General features: G+C 39.5%; 1 protein-coding gene across 1 annotated transcript in view; it reads left to right on the forward strand.

Annotated features, from left to right (window-relative positions):
* The window catches only part of JAZF1 (JAZF zinc finger 1), a 201,021-nt gene that overhangs the window by 86,184 nt on the left and 94,995 nt on the right, over positions 1–19,842 (forward strand). The window lies entirely within an intron of this gene.

Consider the following 19,842-nt stretch of genomic DNA (forward strand, 5'->3'; position numbering starts at 1 on the left):
GACAGCAGGTATTTCCATCTTTGCAATGATTCATGAAACCCCGCAGTTTCTACTGAGAGCCTTTAGACAAACCATTTAAACTCAGAAATGCTTTGCTGAAAGACATCATAATCCTGTACTGAAAGGTGTAAGGCCATGGCAGGAGTTCAGGCAGCTGTGGCCTGCTATCGTGGACCACATGGAGGGGTTGAATATATAGACTTTCTCATTTCCACAGAAGAGGTTCTGTTGAATAGCTAGGAAGTGGAAAATGAGGGGAAAGTATGAAAGTGGGACAAAACTTAACACTGTGCAAAAATCAAGGTCGTGATAGCTGATCAGCTCACAAGATTTACAGGCATACTCGTATATCTCAGTGCTTGTATTGGCCCGCTCTTGTCCCTGATGGTCATTTCCTTAACATTATTTTTTGGGCTACTGGTTTTCTGTTCCTTAATAATGACATGCTCTCATTTTCTTGCAAGATCTCATCTGCATCACCTTTCATTGTGCAATCACTTAGCATAAATGTAAGCAGACGTAAAGATTTGAACTTTTATCTTAGTTGAAACTTTGAGTGAGTTCTGACTCGGAAGGAAGCTTGTTCTCTGAGGCACTGCCACCCTTGTCCTCTCTTAGCCACAATGTATTATGTATCAGAGGTCTTGTTTTTCCCTCATGAACTTTTCACAGAGCAAATTACCATTTATCTGAGGCTTCGTAGGGTACAGTTCCTGCACGCTTCATTTTATCCTGGCTGATAAACTTAGTAATGACAAATTAATTGCTTCCATTTTTGACTGCTTCACTGGAGAGGTCTGACCCCAGAGTCCTTTTGCATGACAGCAGTAATATTTTGAAAAGTAAAATCTCTGCTCTGTTTCTGTAGCTGTGGCCCAGTGCAGTCTACCTACTTTCCACTATGGCAGCTATTTCAAGAGTTGAACTTTTACTCCACTGTTACCAATATGCTATGGTGCTGCCTGGCTTGCAGTTTGTGGAAGGCACTACCTGATTTCACAGGGTAGCCTACCCCTGTCTGCCGCTACTGCCATGGTTATTTCAGAGGGTGGAAGCATCTGATAAGACCGTTCTCCAACTTCATCTTCTGTGTTCTGCTGCCAGTGCTGTCATTGTGGCCTGACAGCCCAAATGATGAATGTAATGCATCACAAGAATTCTAAAAACAAATGTCTTCAGTCCTATTTGCACCTAGTTCTTAACCAGTTAGACTCAGTTCATCTAACACTATTTTCACTTTGGTATCTGTCTATATGAGTTATTTGATCTCAGGGCCTCCATTGTTTACCCTCTTCTGTACATTACTCCTCAAAGGCAGTAAGATTAAGCTGTGTGAAGAAGGGTTGCAGGAGCAAGCCATTTGTTCTTCTAAGCTTATGCCAGAGGCTATAGCATATAAAACAAATCAATCCCAGTAACTGTCTGAAATACCTGGGAAAATGTTTTGTAAATACCTGTTCCTTTCTTATATCTCTCATTTTCTGAGTTCATTTTGGTTTTGAATAGTATTGCTTACTCTCTCACATCTCAGGCAGGAAACGGCAACAAAGATGAGAGAGAAAGGCAGAAATTTTTCCCTGTCTATGGCATGCTGTAAATTGAATTTGCATAGTTACATTCTTTCCAAACTCATGATGGGGAAAGTATCAAACGAACAGTTTTTCCATAATTTGTTCTGCAGTTTTGAGTTGGTATGATGTACTCTGTGATTTCCAGAAGTCAAGGGGAATGAAGGATAAAATCTTACGCTCAGCTTCAAATTGCTTACTTTATGAGTTAAATTTGGCTCTGCAAAATTATTAAATTCAGAAAAGTATTCAGAAAGCCTTTTTTTCCCCCCTGTTTGTGTTCTTATCCTAGGCTCCAGCTCTCCCACACTGTTACTGTACCTTTTGTTCCTGTTCAGCATTTTGTCTAGTTTATCTCTGAGGTCTCAAAAGACTGCTTGCTCATTTGAACAGGCAAACTGCTCACTGTCCTGGCAGTATTTGAGAGTTCACATGTCTGGCTTGTCTTTTGGTGAAAGTACCTGTTCATTTGGCAGGTCAAATACAGACCTGAATTGTGTTATTGGAAATAATTTTTTGTTGGTCCTCAGATTTCCTCTGAAGTTAAAAAATTGCTGCATAGCTGCTATAAGCAGGTTGGAGGGAGGAGAAAGAGAGAGAGAGAACACATTAGAATGGGTAAAATAAACAAGAGTTATAGTAGTTCTCACATACAGCAGTATTTTCTGGTTGAGTTCGGAGCCAAATGCCAGTAGCTCATCAGGTTCATGAAGTTCCAGGCATAGTGAGATTGCAGCAGTCACACTGAATATACCAGTTCCTGAAACTGGGAGTTCTCCCAGAAACAATTGTGAGATGTGGCTGGGGGCAGGGGGAAAGAAATGCTGCTGCTTATCCAATGGAGTGAAAAATTCCTTATGGCCTGATATTGCTGAGGACATAGGAGAACCTCTATGTTATTCACCATGATGAGAGTTAAAGAATTTACTGCTACCTGGAAGATGCAACAGTCTTCTGGGACTAGTGTTTTCAGGAGTTCTGTTTGTTTCAGTAGGCTGACATTCCTAGCTTAAAATTTTTTTATGCTCTTAAGGTAGTTTTAGGAGTGCATGCATTTTCAGGATTTTTTTTTTTTTTTAAGAATTTTGTGTGCATGTGGTCAAAATATACAAATAAATAAACTGTTAAAATACACAACTAAACTAACTGTTAAAAGCATTTTTTTTTTAACTGAAGCAATGATTTTTGCAACAACAAAAACCTTTTTTTGCTACTGACTTCTGGCTGGCTGACTTACATTGTGTATTGAAGCTGAGTACTTTTCTGAAGAATGTGCCATAATTTTGGAATTACAGATATAATACAGTTCCTAGATAAATCTCTTCATGCAGCCAAAAATCCTATTCAAAACACTACTTATATTAGTCTGATTTTTATTCCCCCCCCCCCCCCCCACATTTTCTTTCATTACTTTCATTTCAGTCATCCTTCCCATATATAGGTAGATGGTGATAAATTCTGTTCTGTGGCAAATTATTTGGGAACCTCATTAAAGCTTTAAAAACAGCAGGACTTGTATTAAAAGGAGTTCAGTTGATCCTGCTATTGCAGAAGTAGTAGTGCAGCTGATTGTGCTGACAAAATAAACATCAGATGAGGTCAGAAAATATGTGTATCTAAGAACTTGCTGTCCTTTTGGTCTGAACTGATACCCTTTGTCAACTCTACTTCAAAAAATGTTTCAGATGGTGCGTGCATGGTAGCAGAAATTATGGGTCTTGCAAAAAACAAGCTCAGGGAGCAGTCAAAAAGTTAAAGGAAATTTGGAAAAATAGGACAAGAAATAAATGCTGATGGTGCCAGAGGCTGGCACAAACCAAGCTGGGAAATTCTGAACTGGGAAGGGTTTTGTTTTCCCCTTCAGAGATTGGCTTCTATTAAACAGAGAAGGTGCAAAGTTATCTGGCAGGTTATTATCTCCACACTTGTTTCAAAGTAAAGGAGAGGTGTTAAAGAAATACTTAGAAGAGCAGCAGAAAGAAAGGTTTTGCTAGATAGTATCTCCTTCTGTGTTCATGTTGTCAAGATGCTCTTGTTTTGTCAGTAAGGCTATTTGTTGATGATAGTTCCTTCTTCTATACCTGTTAAGCAGATAACTTTTAAAATACAGAGCCACCTGAGATCTGCAAAGAAATTGTGGTAAGACCTCTCAATGAACTTCAATTTTCTATTTCAAAAAGGTTTTTAATTATATCCTTTCCACATCTAAACCATTTGGACTGATGTTTCTGTGTTCCATGTTTGCTTTTGGACACGTTCTTTTTTTGTAATTTTTAATAAAAAGTTCCATGTGATTTTTAAAGAAAATTAGGAAAAACTATGTTTTCCTAATGTTAAAGAAACAATACCCATTTCATTCAGATGATCTGTATCTCTGTTTTGGAGCAAGTTTTAGAATTTAACAGAGGGCAAAAAGGACTTTTTTTAATGAAGACTGTTCAAATTTGGCCAAGTTACAGGTCTCTGAAAATAGTTCATTGTTTTAGCCTAGTAGATGTTTGTTAAGAAATTGTAAAGGAGCAAATTTTCTAAAAATTCTTTGAGTTTCACAAAGGCTGTTTGTTGAAGAGGTTGAAAGATGACATCCTTGCAACTCTTCTTGTAGGCCACTGGAGTCTCTTGGGCTCCAAGTATTGGAAGAGAGAACTGAAGGCTTTCTCTGTTGTTTCTCTGTTTTCAGCTGACCAAAACACGCATGTAAGCACAAACTACCTTTATGGACCTGTGAGGTGAGGAGAGAAGGAGAGGAGGAAAAGTTTTTCAAGCTTGGGTGTAAAGGAGAGTGGAGGTCCGTGGAAACAGGCCAAGGTTTTAATTTAATATAGTGCTTTTCAAATCATCATCTTTGAGCTTTGTAGGCCCATAGCTTCCAAACTCTATCCACAGTCTCGATAGGTCAGCCGTATGAAGTTGGCTTCACTGGGATAAAAATTGAGGAGTCTGATTTCTCACTTGACTGATTTCTAGATTTGGCAAACTGGGGTCCATATACTTTATTTTTTTAAAAAAACATTACCTAAATAGGACAAAGAAACCTGTGTTTCCTATTTAAAAATACAAAACACGTAAGCCAACATTTTATGGAGCTGTCAGATTTACCTGTCTAACAGAAAGGCTTAGAACACAGACTATCTCTTATTAGTAACTATGAGTTTTCTTACTGAAATCAAAATTAACTTTAAAAAAACTCAACCCAACCCAAACAAAAAAACCCCAAACAAACCCACACACCTGGTTTTAGATGTGTATCTTATATTACCAGGTATCAATACCAAAACTGATTTAGAGTTTTGTCTGATAGTGGATTCTTCTGGTCCTTAGAATCTTTCCTCCTGTCTTTTATGCATACAAAGGAAAACTTGCAGTGTGTGACAGTATGTCTAGCTTGTGTGTGCACCTCATAGTAACTGTGAGGTCATCAATGAAGGTTGGGGTTTTTTTTCCCCCCACTATATAGCATCAGTCACCAGAAAAACAGCTCTTAGCATAAGAGGTCAGTTGACAAAAGGAACACACAAGTGCGTTGTGTATCTGTTCTGTCATGAAAACTAGTCACATTTAATTGTGTGTACGCAGTGAGAAACAGCTTATATTCATTGTTTATCAAAGTTCTTAAGACTTCTGAGCGATACACAAACTGATTAAAAGAACAATCAGCAGTGCATTTTTCAAAGTCTTCCAAAGTCTTCTAAATATCATCATATTTGATTCCTCTGGTTTTACATTAAATTCATTGCTTGAAGGTGTTTTTTCAGTCACACAATGTAAGAACACTTAGGATTTTGTGGCAGCTGAAAGTTCATAACATAAAACATAAATCTCTATGCACACGCCCACACCCTGCAATACAAAATAAATGAAAACTGAAGGTTAGATGCAATAACGCCCATTGCTTATGCAGACGTATCCATAACAACTAGTACTTACCTCAGTACTTTCTGCTGGAGGATGATGAGCCTATATATACACTGTTTTTTCTCATCAAGGCATACTGTATCCCCTGTGTTTCCATAAAGCACTGTAATTGGAGATAGTCTGACAGAAGCCTTCCAAGTCTTCATCTTGGCAGTGAATCTGGCTGCAAACTGGTTCTAGTTGTATGAAGTATTTGAAATTGTTTATCTCTCACTGCTGGTATTCATTGATTTGTTTGTATTTCTTCAGTGTCTCCTCTAGGTCTATAAAATTCTCCGGAGTGCTTCAGCAGACATTTTGCCAGGAATGTGACAATGAACTCAAACTGAGTGCTTCTTTTTGATTTTCGTGGTGATAGTGGTCATTTTAGGTGTCATCCTCCCCACCCACCCTGATCACTCTGTTTTGGTGGCTCCAAGCACTTGAATGTTTGGATGCAGGCAGTAACTAGTGTTATATACATTGACAGGACAGAACCTCTTGCATTTTCTCCTCAACGTTGTACCTTACAGCTTGAGCTCTTTGTGTCTTTATTTACAGTGGTACACTGTAAAGTATGATTGTCTTAATACTACTGGTAATGTAGGCAGGTAGGATTTTGTTTTTGTTGGAACTGTGAAAAGACGTGTTTATGGCAAGATTTTTAAGTAGTTGTGCTCACATCTTACTGTAGATACTCAGTTATGCCAGCAAATATAATGTAACATAAGGAATCTCATTTAATTTTATCCACGGCAAACAGAAGAAGGGTTGAAGCAAAAAAAAAAAAAAAAAAAAAGGTGAGTTGAGCAAAGAAATGAGTTTGTCAGGACTGTGAAGCAGTCTGTGGCTGAGCTGGAAATGGAACTTGTAGCCTTTGATCCTAGCCAGTGCAGAACATTCACTCTGTTGTTTAAAATTTGGACCAAAATTAACTTTGGTACTTAGTATTTAGATAAGCTTTACCATTAGCGGTGGTGGACTAAAACAATACTTCACATGCAATGTTTTTCCAGTTGCATCACGACAATTCTTTTTCATCTTTGCTTTAAACCTGGAGGAATGAAACTGCTCCTTATTATATGAAGATCTTTATACCTGGACAGAAAATGAGATCTAGAATGTCTTGGTTATGCTGGAGAATAGGACTGTGTCTGAACTTGCTGAAAGAAGCAGAAAAGGGTATAATATTCTATGTCATCTCCTAATTTGTTCAACGGAGTCCCTGAAACTCTCACATCTGCTTCACTTCTTAGGGGTCCTGTCGTAAGAGATGCGTGGCGTAGCTTGTTACCGTCTCTATGTCCACTATTCCAGCCAATGTGCTAGTTAATAGGCTCCCTTCTTGGTTCATGTTGAGCGTAACTGGACTTAAAGAAAAGTAACTGTGGTTCTTTTACTGATGGCATCCATTCAGATTTCATAACATACTCTGCTTCTCACATTCAGAGTCCAAGCCTCAGTGAAAGCACTGAGCAGTAATTGCAGCTATTGATCATCATTAGCCAGAGAATTCAAGGATCCTTTAATGGTCATGACAGATACTACAATGTTCCTTTCCCCTTCCACTCCAAATCTGCTCTTAAATAACCAGGTCTAGTGTACAGCAGAAATGTAATTTGCATAGGTAACTAATTTGCATAGCTGCTGTTGAGTTGTAGAAAAAGTAGTCTACTTTCCTTTTTGGTAAATTAAGTGGTCAGCTGGAGATTAAGAGCCACTTGACTTCATATGAGAAAAGAAACTGATTAGTAATGACCTTTTTCATGCCTGTGTGAGGAAGAGCTAGTGTATGGATTCCCCAGACCTCTAGTTAGCATGCTGATCCTTTTGACAAATACCTCAAACTGTATTCCCCCTGTTAACTTGACATGCATTAATAGCAATGGGGAGATGAGATCTGGAGATGTTCTTCAACCCAGGTTTTTGTCTTAATTCAATTCAAAAACAGCACACAATATAAAATGTAATCTTTTTAAGAAACAGAGTTAAAACCTTTTGCTAAGAGCTGAATTTTTTCCTCATGGGTCTTTACTGGCTTGATCTGTTAATTAAATACTTCATAGAGGTCTTTTCCATCTCCTGTAATAGAAACTAAATTTGAAGCAGCTATTTTACAGCTGTCTAACGTTCTCAGGAAAGCCTCGCTACTGCCTGATGCTGTTCAAAGGTGCATTGAAAATAATTTATGATCTTGGTTCCTTTGCAGCTGGAGCAGCTTTTAATATTACAAAACATGCTGATTTATAATCTTAGCTGGTAGCTGCAGAGAGAAGGCCATTTATTGTGTGGACATGGAGAATGGACTATTGTCTTTCCAGCAGACGCTACCTCAGGCTGCATCATGACCGTAGTGCGGTCTGCCTCCTGTTATCCACCTCTGTCCTAGTTCACTGAGGATTTAGACTGAGGAATGTTAGAGCATGTTGTACCTTTCTGTGCCTTCCTTCCACAGCCCACTCCACCAGATTTCTTTCTGTTGGAAGTCAGATTGCAAAGGGTTGTTGGAGTATTTGGGTCTCATCCTATACTGGAATGATATGCCAGTACACGCCTTCAGACTTGGAAGCTGAAAAGTGTTTACCCCAGTGATATAACAACAGAAAAACTTTTATTTTGACTGCTCATATTGAAATTCCTGCTTACCAAGGCAATACAGAGGGCATTTTTTGACAGCTGTCAGTCGGGTACATTTCATTGTTACTAAATTTAGTAAAGTGTTTTCCAAGTACGTAAAGGAGAAAAAGGTAGGTCTAATTAGGAAAAGATGTAAGTAAGGCTAATTACCTCATCAAATTGGCAAGCTTGGCTTTTGAGCTGATGCAGTGGAGAGCCTCTGGTAAGGAGTGTCTGAAGCTTTTTACAATTCAGCCAAATTGTGAGACTCTGTTACCCCTTTCAAAACAAAAACAAGAAACCTTCAACCCCAGCATTTTACGTTAGTACTTGGCATGGACAAATTTCAACTAGCAGTAAAAGCAATCTTCTTTAGATACTTGCGTGTGTTCATTTTGATTTCAGCTCCCTTTTCCTCCCCAGAAAGGAGAAAAGCAAAAGAAAAGTTATTAATGTTTTTGGCTTCAGGGGTGGTGCTGACATGGGAGCCCTTGAACAATATGCAGCTTTTTCTTTGTTATGGGGCTTTTCTAAGCATCTTGTCTGCAGTTCATTGGCAGACAGGCAATGTCAGTCTCCCAGTGAGGTGGTTTGTTTAAGGTGTTTATTTCCATACTCTTAATTCATGCCACCTTCCCCACAGTTTTCTGTCATAGAAGATGTTTGTCTTCATTTTGACTAGGCTATTAGGTAGTCTACTGACTGTAGTGAAAAGCTTTACAGCTAGAATAAATTACGGAGGAGTTACTAGGCATTTCTCTGCTTCTCTCTGCAAATCAATACCACTCTGTAGAGCAAGGGATGAGCACACTGACACTGCATTAAGGAATGAATATTAAAAGCTGCTAAAATCCAAACTGAAAGGAGAGGGAGGTATTTCACTTAGCCTTAGTAGATGTATTTAGAAACAGGGAATAGAAAAGGCTTATTGGGAGGGGCAGGGGAAATGCTTTGGAGGAGGGGAGTATTCTTGCTGGTGGTCTTCATTTCTCTTGTAATCCAACTACCACACTTATTTACTCCATGTTAGTCCTGAATACAAGGGGAGTTCAAAGCAACTTTAGTTAAATATCGTGAACTAATCCCGACAGGAATGCAGTTACATTGTCCTGATGCTGATATGCAGGTGTCTGTTGAACCTGGAGAAAGATTTTGTTGCCAGTTGGATTATTTTAATAGTTTGTTTAGAAACAGCAAACCAAACAAGCTCTTCCTCTGAACAAATACCTTTTAATAGGCCATACCTTTTAAAATAAGTGTTCAATGGAAACATTTTAAAGAGTTTGGTTAAACTTTTTAAGCTATTTCTTGAGAAGAGAGAAACAGACTACAAATGGGAAACCATCTGCTGTTGGATGTAATAGCATACTTGGAAAGGTGATGTTATTTTTGTAACGTTCTGTGCAATTACATTTGTAAGATGATTACTGAAATATGTTTTGAGAAAGAACTATTATTTTTAAAGGTGAAAGTGTCTTTCTATAAACTGGTAGTATTTGGGGGCCAAATTATTTAATGCTCTTTAGAGAATTTAAAAAAACCTGTGTTTAAAAATAATTCCAACAAAGTAACAGCATAGCTGAATAAACATTGATCAAAATTCATCAGAGTTTAAATTGTCCTTAAATTTGGCATCAGAACCTTTATCCACTAAGTGTCTCCATTTTATCATATCCCTTAAATAATTTTGATAAATGTACGCTGTGCTTTTTATTTCATAATTGGCTGTTGATCAGAGTAGGAACAGTGCAGAATAAAAAAAAATTAAGATTTATTGCTGTAATAATGGATAATGCTATCAACTTCTAACAGTTAATTGCTCTTTAGTAGTAACAATAGTAGAATTTAGAACGTACTAAACCATCACTTTAGGAAGTAATTTTTTTTGGCAGTAATTAAATGTAAAATTAGCAGTTGGATTGTTTAGAGGAATGTGCATCTTTTATTTGAGATACCAGGAAAGGTGTATATATACTGTAGATATTTATATATCATGATCTGAGAAGGCCTTGCTTGAGTTTTCAACATCACTGATGTCCTCCTTTCTCCGCTACCTGTTTCCAAGTTCTTGAATTCTCATTACTTAAAATACATAAGAAGAGTGAAGTAACTGATGTTTTGGTGATTCTGAATAATCCTGTTTTCAAATGGCTACAGACTTACAAATACAGTAAATTTAACACTGTTTGAAAACAGAGCAGTACTGCCTTTTGAAGTTGTACTGAACTAGGAGTGAGGCATCGCTTGATGCATTCTTAGAAGACATCAGAAATACACAACATTTCAAGCTCACATGCAAAAATGAGTGAACGGATTTTCTTCATACATAATTCAATGCAAGGAGTTTTTTGTTTGTAGGAGATTGTCTCTTTTTTATCTTACCCTAACTTAATTAAAACAGATTTTGGATGTATCAGTGTATTTATTAGATTGCTTGATACTCTTAGGTGTTCCTGAGCAGAAAATGAGCTTTCTCTGCTGAGAAGCCTTCCTGAGCTTGACTTCTCTGAACCTGGAGCATCATTTTCACCTGCCGAAAGTGCAGTGCCGCTTTTTATTACGAGAAACAAACATTAAGGAAGTACAGACACTTCAGCTTACATGAATGTCAGGCAAAACTGTGGGAGCCAAAGAATTGTATGTAATGTTTTTTGAGCTTTTTTGGTGAATAGTCTTCCTGTTGTCTTAATTGGAAATATGTTTTTTTAGTTATGGTAAGCTAACTTTGTATTCATTAGTGTGACTATTTGTTTAATAATTCTATATTCAAATTCTATGTGAGGGCAAAGAGCGTATTAGAATTTTAAAGGAATTGGTAACTTAGTACATTTCCTTTGTTTTCACACTGGGAAATTCATTTTTATTTGTTGAACACAGCATGGTTTTCATTGGGATAATAAAGTAAAAATAAAATGTGTAAGAATATGCCTTGGCCTTAAAACATCATCGATTATTAAGCGCATTGATTTCCTTAAATCTCTACTTAATGTCAGCATTTTTAGGCTTATCTGAATTTATTTTCTATTTTAAACTGATCATTCACTTTTTTATCCCCCCCCCCCCCCCCCCCTTAACTTTTGTCTTTCAAAGACATTGAGGCTTTGCTTAATTCAATCTGATTTGGGTTTTTTCTACATCAGAGCTATTTGAAGTAGAAAAAGTATCTCCGTACCTTTCTGTTTTGAAGAAATTACTGGAAAGAAATAGCTAAAGAGGAGTGATACACTTAGTATTTAAGCAGTGGATAATATTGTAAGTTGTAACAGAAATTTTTAATGGTACTGAGTGGCAATAAAGGCCGGGGCTGCTGCACGCCCCTCTTTTCTGTGAAGGTTAACCAGTGTATCGGCCGTGTTCATCTGGGGAGCCATTTTGTGTACCTGTTTCAAAACACAGTGGCCCGCAGTCACAGAGCCGGAGCCGCCATGTGGCACTCACAGTGCCCCGTGTTTCGGTGGCAGGTTGTCACGCTCCCGTTTCCTCTCAGTTGCTTGCTCTGACTGACAGCTCTGGCTTCCCCTGACAGGAACAGATATTGTTATTATTGTTGTTGTTGTTGTTGTTGTTGTTATCTTGTTGCTGCTGGTATTAAATGAGGTACCTCCCCGACCATCCTTCCCGTCACCACTGGCGTAGAGTACCTGAGGGGGCTACGTGCCTGCCAGAAATGACGGGAAACACCGCGGCTGCCGCCGGTGTCTTGTGAGGAGAAAACTCAGACGGTGAAACGGCTCGAAACCCCCTGCTGTTACGGCAGGTGAAATAACGTCCGTCAAACGGCAGCCACCGGCCGCTCCGCACCTCAGCTGCGCCCGGGAAGGGAAATGGCGGCGGGCTAACGGCGCTGGCGGCTGGGGCCGCGCTGCCGGCGCCGCCACGAGGGGGCGCGGCGGGCCTGGCTCTCCTCGGGGCTGCGGCCTCCGAGCTCGGCGGAGCCGGGCGGGTGGCAGCGCCCTGTCGGTGCGTGTCGGTCTCTGCTGGCTGGGCGGGCGGGGCAGGCCGTGCTCGTCCCCGCATGGAAGCGCACGGGAGGTTTGCAAAGGCTGTGGTAAATCCAGTGCAAACTGATCCTCCTCGCTTTAGCGCCCCGCCGCCGGTGGCGTGTCTTTTCGCGCCAGAGCTGAATGTCTCGTTTGTCTTTTATCTTCTACTAAGGACTGGTACGAGGCGTTTCTTTGCCCTTGCGTCTCCCCGCGAAGGAGTGGCCGACGCTGCCCGCTGTGGGAAGGGTGTTTCCCCTCCCTGGCTGGTGGGGTTAAGAGTTAAAAGCGACTTTCTCTCTGTGAGTTAGAGTTCTCCTCCTCTCCCGCGGATGACACACCGGGGTGAGTCAGCGTGTGGAAATCTGGGCTGGGCTTAATGATGAGGAAAATGTCATCTGGCCATGCTGAAAACTTGGAAGTTGGCACAGTGTTCCCCGGGAGAGAAAATGTCTCCTCTTATCCCTTCGCAAGCCTCAGTTCGTGAGTGGTTGGGTGAGGGTAAAACCTCGGTTTTATCTTAGTGTTGTGTCAGTTCAGACCGTTGCAAATGACAGGATTCCATTTCGATCAAGCTGTGAGACTTCACCACTTCCCTGCTCTGCAAACTCTTGTCCTCTAGGAGCTGGACTGAAGTAGCTACACGTCATTCAGTGGAGGGCACCAAACCACTTGCCACACTTGGCTTCCAACAGCTGGAGATACTGGAACTGAAGTGGTAACTTTAGTGCGTGGAATAATCTATTTCACTTTACTAGTTCTCAAGAGAAGATAATTTGAAATACTCTTTCAAGAACAGATATCAAAGGTACAGAAGTGCAAAGGATCTGCTCCACTGTTAGTGCTTAAGGGCAAACAAAATAGTCCTGTTGCTCAAGGATGATGGCTAACAGCACTTTAAAAATTTCTTCCATACCGACCTTGTTAACCCAATGATTGAGTGTTAGACTTTTGAAAGGTGCAGATTCGGATAACTATTTTTATTTAGGTTTATTGTCAATTTGTTTGCAGAGAGGTAGATTTTTCATCTCACAATGTTAGGTTCACATTTGTGCACTATTTTCAGTGATGATGTCTTCCTCTTAGAGAGAGGGACACCCCACCCCACTCCCTGCAAGAAATGTACTGATATATGATATGTGTATGTGTGTGTTTCTTGTTCCCTGTGGAGTGGGCTTGTTGCTGGATGTTTTGTGTGTAGCACTGGTGACAAATGTGGAGTTGCTCACAGTCTTGGATAAGGCGTATTGGTAGTGAAATTATTTCCAGTGAGATAAAATAATAAAATTGTGAATGACACAGTATGTCCAAATGAATTTTGGAAAAGACATTTCAGGAAATTAAGGTTATCTGAGCATCTGGCATTCTTACACAGCTGGTTCCTGTCCTTGCTCCACCAGCCTCTGGCTCCACCGGGCATGGTTGCCATCTTCTGGAGGGAGGTTCTCTTGAGTAACGCTAAGTAATGATGCTATTTCCTTCTTCCTCACAAGTAATTGCTTAGTTTTGTGCACTCCCTGTTCCTGTCAGCAGGAAGTGAAGATTAGGAATCCAGTCTGTCTCCTACAAGACTGTGCAAAGTAGTAGCTCATAAGATAAGCTTCTTGTAGCAATTTTAGTGACTCACAGGAAAAATAGGTATTATTTCCTTCTAATTCAGCCCTCCCTCAAAATAAACCAAAAAATCCCGCAACCACTGTTTGCAGAAGAGTGAAGACACAGTAAATAACTTGCAGTAAAAAAAGTTTCCTTTTTGATTCCTGGTAAAGATGAAGAAGTTTAACTTGTGAAATACTAGCTGTACTGCCTATAGTGGCTCGTTTTAGTGTTTCCAGCCAAAATTAGAAGTGGCCTGTTTTCAATGGCACTTGAAAATTTAGTGCTATGTTGATAGTCTGAAATGGAGATCTTCTGACATTGCAGATGAAATATGTGCCACTGCAGTTGAGTTGTGGTTTAGCTGGCCATGGAGTTGGGATATAATCATATTATTTTAACTCCTGGAGATCATTACTACTTTGGGAAATAAAACCCTCAAGCATCAGAACTGTCAAGATATATATTTTGAACTTTTATTTAAAGTAATACTAGGTTTTATTTATTTTGGAACGTTTAGCCAGGTTTTCATTATTAAAACTAGATGAGAACAAGGGTTTGAGTATTTGGGTAATAATAATAAAAAGGCAAAACAGAAACCTATAAATTTTCAATTTTTTTTAATAGGAAAACTAGCTGTTTTGAAATAACTGCTTGCTTTATGCAAAACTGTTTATCCTAAAACATGGATTTAAGCATGTACTCACCTCACATGCTTGATTTGAAAAAGCACAGACTTGTGGTTTATGTAAAGATTGCTCTTCTACTACTAGTTACCAAGTTTTGCCCAAAAAAGGCCAAACCTCCCAATGGATTTGCCCAGGCCAGCCCTGGGTTCTCATAGAAACCCACTAAACTCAACGCTCAATCAATCCATTGCCAACTCCAAAAATTATTTCCTCGTAATTTTGGCAAAATGCAAGATGAATGCTCCTCATTTTTCTTTTTTGTCGGTTTCCAAATGTAATGGGTAATGATGAGTATGACCTTAAAGAGTGGAGAAATGTGTGAATTTTGGAAACAGGGTTTTGACTGAACACCTAGAAAATCTGCATGCAGGACTGGGTCTGCATTGGAAAGCACCCTCCAGCCCTTTTCCTACTTTCTCTCCAGCCTGTCAGCGCAGGGAATGAAAAACGCTTTCCCTGATGGGCATCCTCATACCAGCTTGCCTCTGGGGGCGGGGATCGGTCACAGCTATGCAGGCAGAGTGTTTTTATTGGCCTCGTATGTCATCTGGGGTGGTGATACAACTACATGAACAAGAGAAGTCCTTTTGATGTGTTCTTGCTGTGTCCCTGTTAGAGGGCTCTGCCAGCGTAGCTGTGGCGTTACCACTTGTGCAGAGGGCACCAAGTGTAGTTGGGGCCTACAAAAGTGATTAAAAAGACCATCATGCTGGTGTGTGTATTTGGGGGCAGTGCTGCGTGCCATGAAGGTGGTTTTATCATTGTTTCAGTATAGAATAATATCCCTAAATTTTGGACTTCTAACTAATTTTGGGGACCTTCCCCAATTTGTGTGAATTAAAGGTGGGTGCCTTTCCACAGTATATGAGTTTTTCAAACTCTCAGACAAAAGAAACATCCTAGTGTGGTAAGGAATAAAAATAGTCATTTAATTACTGACATGGGATCATTGTAGAGATTACTAATAATATATGTTATATCCTGTGTGCTTGACTGTTAAGTGCAAATGGACCTTTTATTTTAACACTCTCCAGTGGCACCTCATGAGATTATTAGACTTGAATTAAATGTTGGGAAATTCTGTGAAAATGGCATTCTAATTTTTCTCTATTTCAAGCTTCATTAAGTATATCTGCACTTAAAAGTTGCAAGCAAGATGTTAACATTTCAAATGCTTAAAAATTGAATACATCTCACAATTTAAAAAGTAAAATAAAATAGCAGCAGACATTTTTTTTCCCCCGCTTCTCTAAGGGACCTTTCCAGCACTCTGCTGATCTCCTGTTGATTTGATTAATGAATATTTTACCTATTAAAAGTAACTGTTAATTATTGCATTTGGTTGCAACAATAATTGTATGTTTCGAATAAAAACTAATTAACATAATAAGTGGAAAAGCATCATGGCACATGAAGTGTGCTTGCAGTTCACTACATCTGAAAGATCATGAGATGCCTTTTTGACATTTGTAGCTCTGCAGCTAGTTACCAGCAATTACGTTCTGTTTGAATAGAAATGAAGTATCTGATTTACAGCATTACTTTTTATATTGAGACATGAGCTACCAAGAATATTATGAGGATGTCTGCAATCACAGTGCACAGTAATATACTCTTAATGAATTACGGTTATACCCTCCTACACAGCTCCCTGCTTTGTAGTTGCTGCTGGAGTTTTGGTTGGGTTTTTGAAGGAGGGGGTGCATGGAAGATGGCTTAAAAACTGGTTGATCAGGTGCCATCCCTTCTGCCAGAGGCAACTGCAGGCTGTAGGTGGTAAGGTGGTAGCCTGTTGTTTAGCTGTGCCGGAGAGCTGAGGAGGCCCACATGGACCGGGCTCTGTCTCTATTCAGCACCGCTTCTAATGGAACCAGGAAAGGCCACAGTTTGAATTTCTCTGTTAAGAAAGGATGCTAGATGTAGAGGATGCTCCCTGCCGGAGCGAGGGAGTTTGGGAAAGCAACAGGTATGCAGAATGGTAACGGAGACCTTGCACACCTTGTAAGGATGAGAAGGGAGCTGTGACGTTGTTCCTCACAGGCTGCATGTGACCTTCAAGCTTCCCACTAAGAATGCTTACAGGATATTGATGCTTTTTTTTTTTTCTTCTAATCTTTTAAATAAAGAATTTCACAAATTCTGCACTTGGTTTACAGTACTGTAAATAGATATAAAGCAAGAAAGCAACTCTTAGGCAACTGCAGGCAAGTTCTGGTCAACCAGATTGCCCCACTGAGGAATGAAGGAACAGATCAGTTGCTTGGATCTGTCCACTACCTTGCAGTTTTCCTAGCACGTTTGATACTGTCCAACCTTGGTTAATGCAAATTATTTTGTGGACAGAGGAATGGAAAGTTCTTGTAATTTCTGGCAAGGGAAAACTCTTCTTAAGGCAGTAGATTGTCTGTAATAAGGGCCACAAGAGTAGCAAAGTAATATATTTCCAAATAAACAGATGAAGACATGACTAAGTTGATCAAGTGTTTGGGTTGAGAACTTCAGTCCTATTCTTATTTGTGTGTTGTGTTATTTATATATAATATATGGCACTGGAAAGTTATGCACACTCTCATTTTTCACTTTAATTGCCTATTTGAAGACAGCATGGCCGATCCAAAGGTTGCTTTCAGCATCTGAGGAGCACTGTGATCACTTACTAGTGTGAAATAATTAACTTAATTGCAGAAATAAGAACATTTTAAAGTTTCAAGATCCATGATTGGACTCAATGCATTCTTTCTCTTTCCTGTTTTCCATATCTGAAATACCTTTTTATTACATGTGGTTATATCACACTTATATTTTTGTTTTTAATGGAAGATACTTTTCATATGATTTGCAAATCCTCGTGTTTACATTTACTTGGCTGTTTGGTTTTTTAATTAAAACCTGAAAATGTCAAATGATCTACTCAGTTGTGTTGCTGAGCTACCATTTTAACCTGAAATCCTTTTAGTAATTATGCATTAAATTAGTACATGTAAAGCTGTAACATGAACCCTATTTGGCTAGGCAATGGGAGGTAAGGGATGGCCATTACTTCTAACAGTTCACAGTCTGAATTAAATAGTGACAGCTTGCAAGGATGAAACAGGATTGCTCAGTAATAGCATTAAATAAAAAAAAAATAAGATTCTACTCTTCTGTTTGCTTGTATAAAAAAATGCTCTACTCTGCTGTTAGACCAAAGCACAGATTTGTTTCTGTGTAGCTTATCTGAAATACCGTATATTACCTTATCACCTGACAAGATACCATTTTCTTGTACGACTAGGCTCTGAGCTCTTGTGTCTCACAGAATTTGTGTTATAAAATGGAGTTTCACATGTGCTGGTCTGCAGCAGTGAATGGATGGTGTTCGTTGTGTTCTTGGAGGTTTTCTGCTTTAATTTTCAGCAGGCTGTTTTTGAACTTCTGTGAGCACCTTTTTTATACAGTCCCTCTTGCAGTGATGTCCTCTGACCGGTTCTGCAGTCATAACACCCAGCGAAGGTAAAATGCTGGAGTGGTGTCCCTGGGACCTGGGTGCATTTCCTATGAAGAGGCAGTTATTGTAAAGTCCCATTTTCTTCAGGAACTTCCATGAAGACTGCCTCGCTTCCTTGTGAGGGGCACCTATGTGAAGAGGCTACTGTGCTAAACCAGGGTGTTAAGTCAGCAGATGCTGCTTTCAGTGCCTTCCAGCTGCCTACGTGTGCATTCTCAATATATACTTGTTGGCTTTTTTTCCTGAGGCCGCCTTCATTCAAATAAACCTTCTGTTTGATAATTCTTTTTGCTAACTGCTTGCCTACATGTGTAATATGTAATTTGCAGTTGTTAAGATTAACGCTAGCTTTTTTGTGCTTGCAGGCTTTAGGAGAAGTCCACAGTAGTTTAAACTTTGGTATGTGACCTATGATGCTTTACCTTGGCTTTGGACTCCGTTATCCTTCTGTGGTAATGCAGCAATTACAATCAATCAGTTGCTGAGTGGAAAGTACGCAGGCCTTGTTTGAGCAGCAGCAGAGTGCCAGTAGAGCAGTCAGCCTGACAGAGCTGTCTCCCAGCGGGCCAAAAAGACTGCAGTTTCATGACCTTCTTGTAATATTTATGTGGCCTGTGTCTTTTAGGGGTTTTTTTTCACAGCTTCATGCACTTACGAGCAATTTGACAGGGGAAATAAACTGTTTGCAGCTAACTGAGAAATTTTTGCAACTCGGGGATAGACCAAACAGGCAGGATTTTGTACTAAAAAAATATCCTGGAGCCTCTAGTGATCACTGAAACTGTGAAAGTTGAAATAAATACAGTGTTTTCTTGTTTGTACTTGCCTGAATGTAGCTTTCTTAGTCATCTATTTAATTAGAGTTTAATCTGGAAATGTGGAAGCGTTTGGTATCTAATTTATTTCACAGTTTGATAAACCCATCTCTGTGGCATTTAACACCTTGATCTTGGAAAGAACTTAAACTCATGCGTAAATATTAAAGGTGTTCTTGAAGTCAGGTAGGTTTAAAACTCTTGCAGAATCATGGTATTTATCGTCCAATGTTCCATCTTTGAAGTGTAGAGGGAAAATTTTTTTCTATTAAATGCATAATTAGGGGACCTTGTTAATATCTGTAAAATCATAGTTGTCTGTGTTCTTATTCTTTAAATTCATGAGAAGACCTGAATAACACTGCATTTGGAATTGAAACTGTGAAATTCATAATGGCTTCCTTGTAATGGAGGTTTTGGATGGGGAACAGTTTCCACTAACATTGAATTTATCTGTTTCTGGCCTTTTGAGCTACATCCACGTAAGAACAATTGTGGACTTTTGAGGAAGCCAACAGAAATGTTTGCCTTGGCATCATTAGTGAAGAGAGCTAGTTTCAAGGGAAGTGTAGGTTTTAATTAACTAGCTGAGCTGACTTATATCAGCCAGTTTCAAGGCCAAGTGAAATACAAGACAGGCACTCTGCAAACCTGGTGGTGGGCGAGCGGAACGTGTGTACGGATGTTCTGACAAAGCCAGTTGTGAGTCTGGGAGACCTCTGCGTGGGCAGTTCACCTCAGTGTGATCTTGCACAAAAAGGTGAGGTTGTTATAAACATCTCCAAGTCACTTGGGAGATAGATCATACTGTAAGTCCTTGGTCCTTGTAAATATGAGTTTTAGTGCTTTTAAAATCCTTTGCAGGGCCATTATTTTCTTAACGTTTAGAGGCATTTTGTTACTTTTTTTGAGATTAAACAGCAATAACACCCTTGGGTTGGAAAGGAGAGTTTTGTCTTTTTGCTTTTGTTGCAACTATTCGGCTTAAGTAATGGCATGGCTGATAGATTACATGTTTTTCAAACCTAAGTCTTTTTAAGTTATGGACACCCCCCCACCTGTCATGGCTTGGTTCAGTAGTCAGTGATTCATTTTGTTAGAACATGCTCCATAGAAAATGCCTGGCTTCATCTGAGCAGTTCAAAGATGGCGCAGTGCAATTTATGGTCTTAGCCTTAATTACACACTCGTAGTACG

This window comes from Aquila chrysaetos, chromosome 3 (genome assembly GCF_900496995.4).
Source record: "Aquila chrysaetos chrysaetos chromosome 3, bAquChr1.4, whole genome shotgun sequence".
Lineage (NCBI taxonomy): Eukaryota > Metazoa > Chordata > Aves > Accipitriformes > Accipitridae > Aquila > Aquila chrysaetos.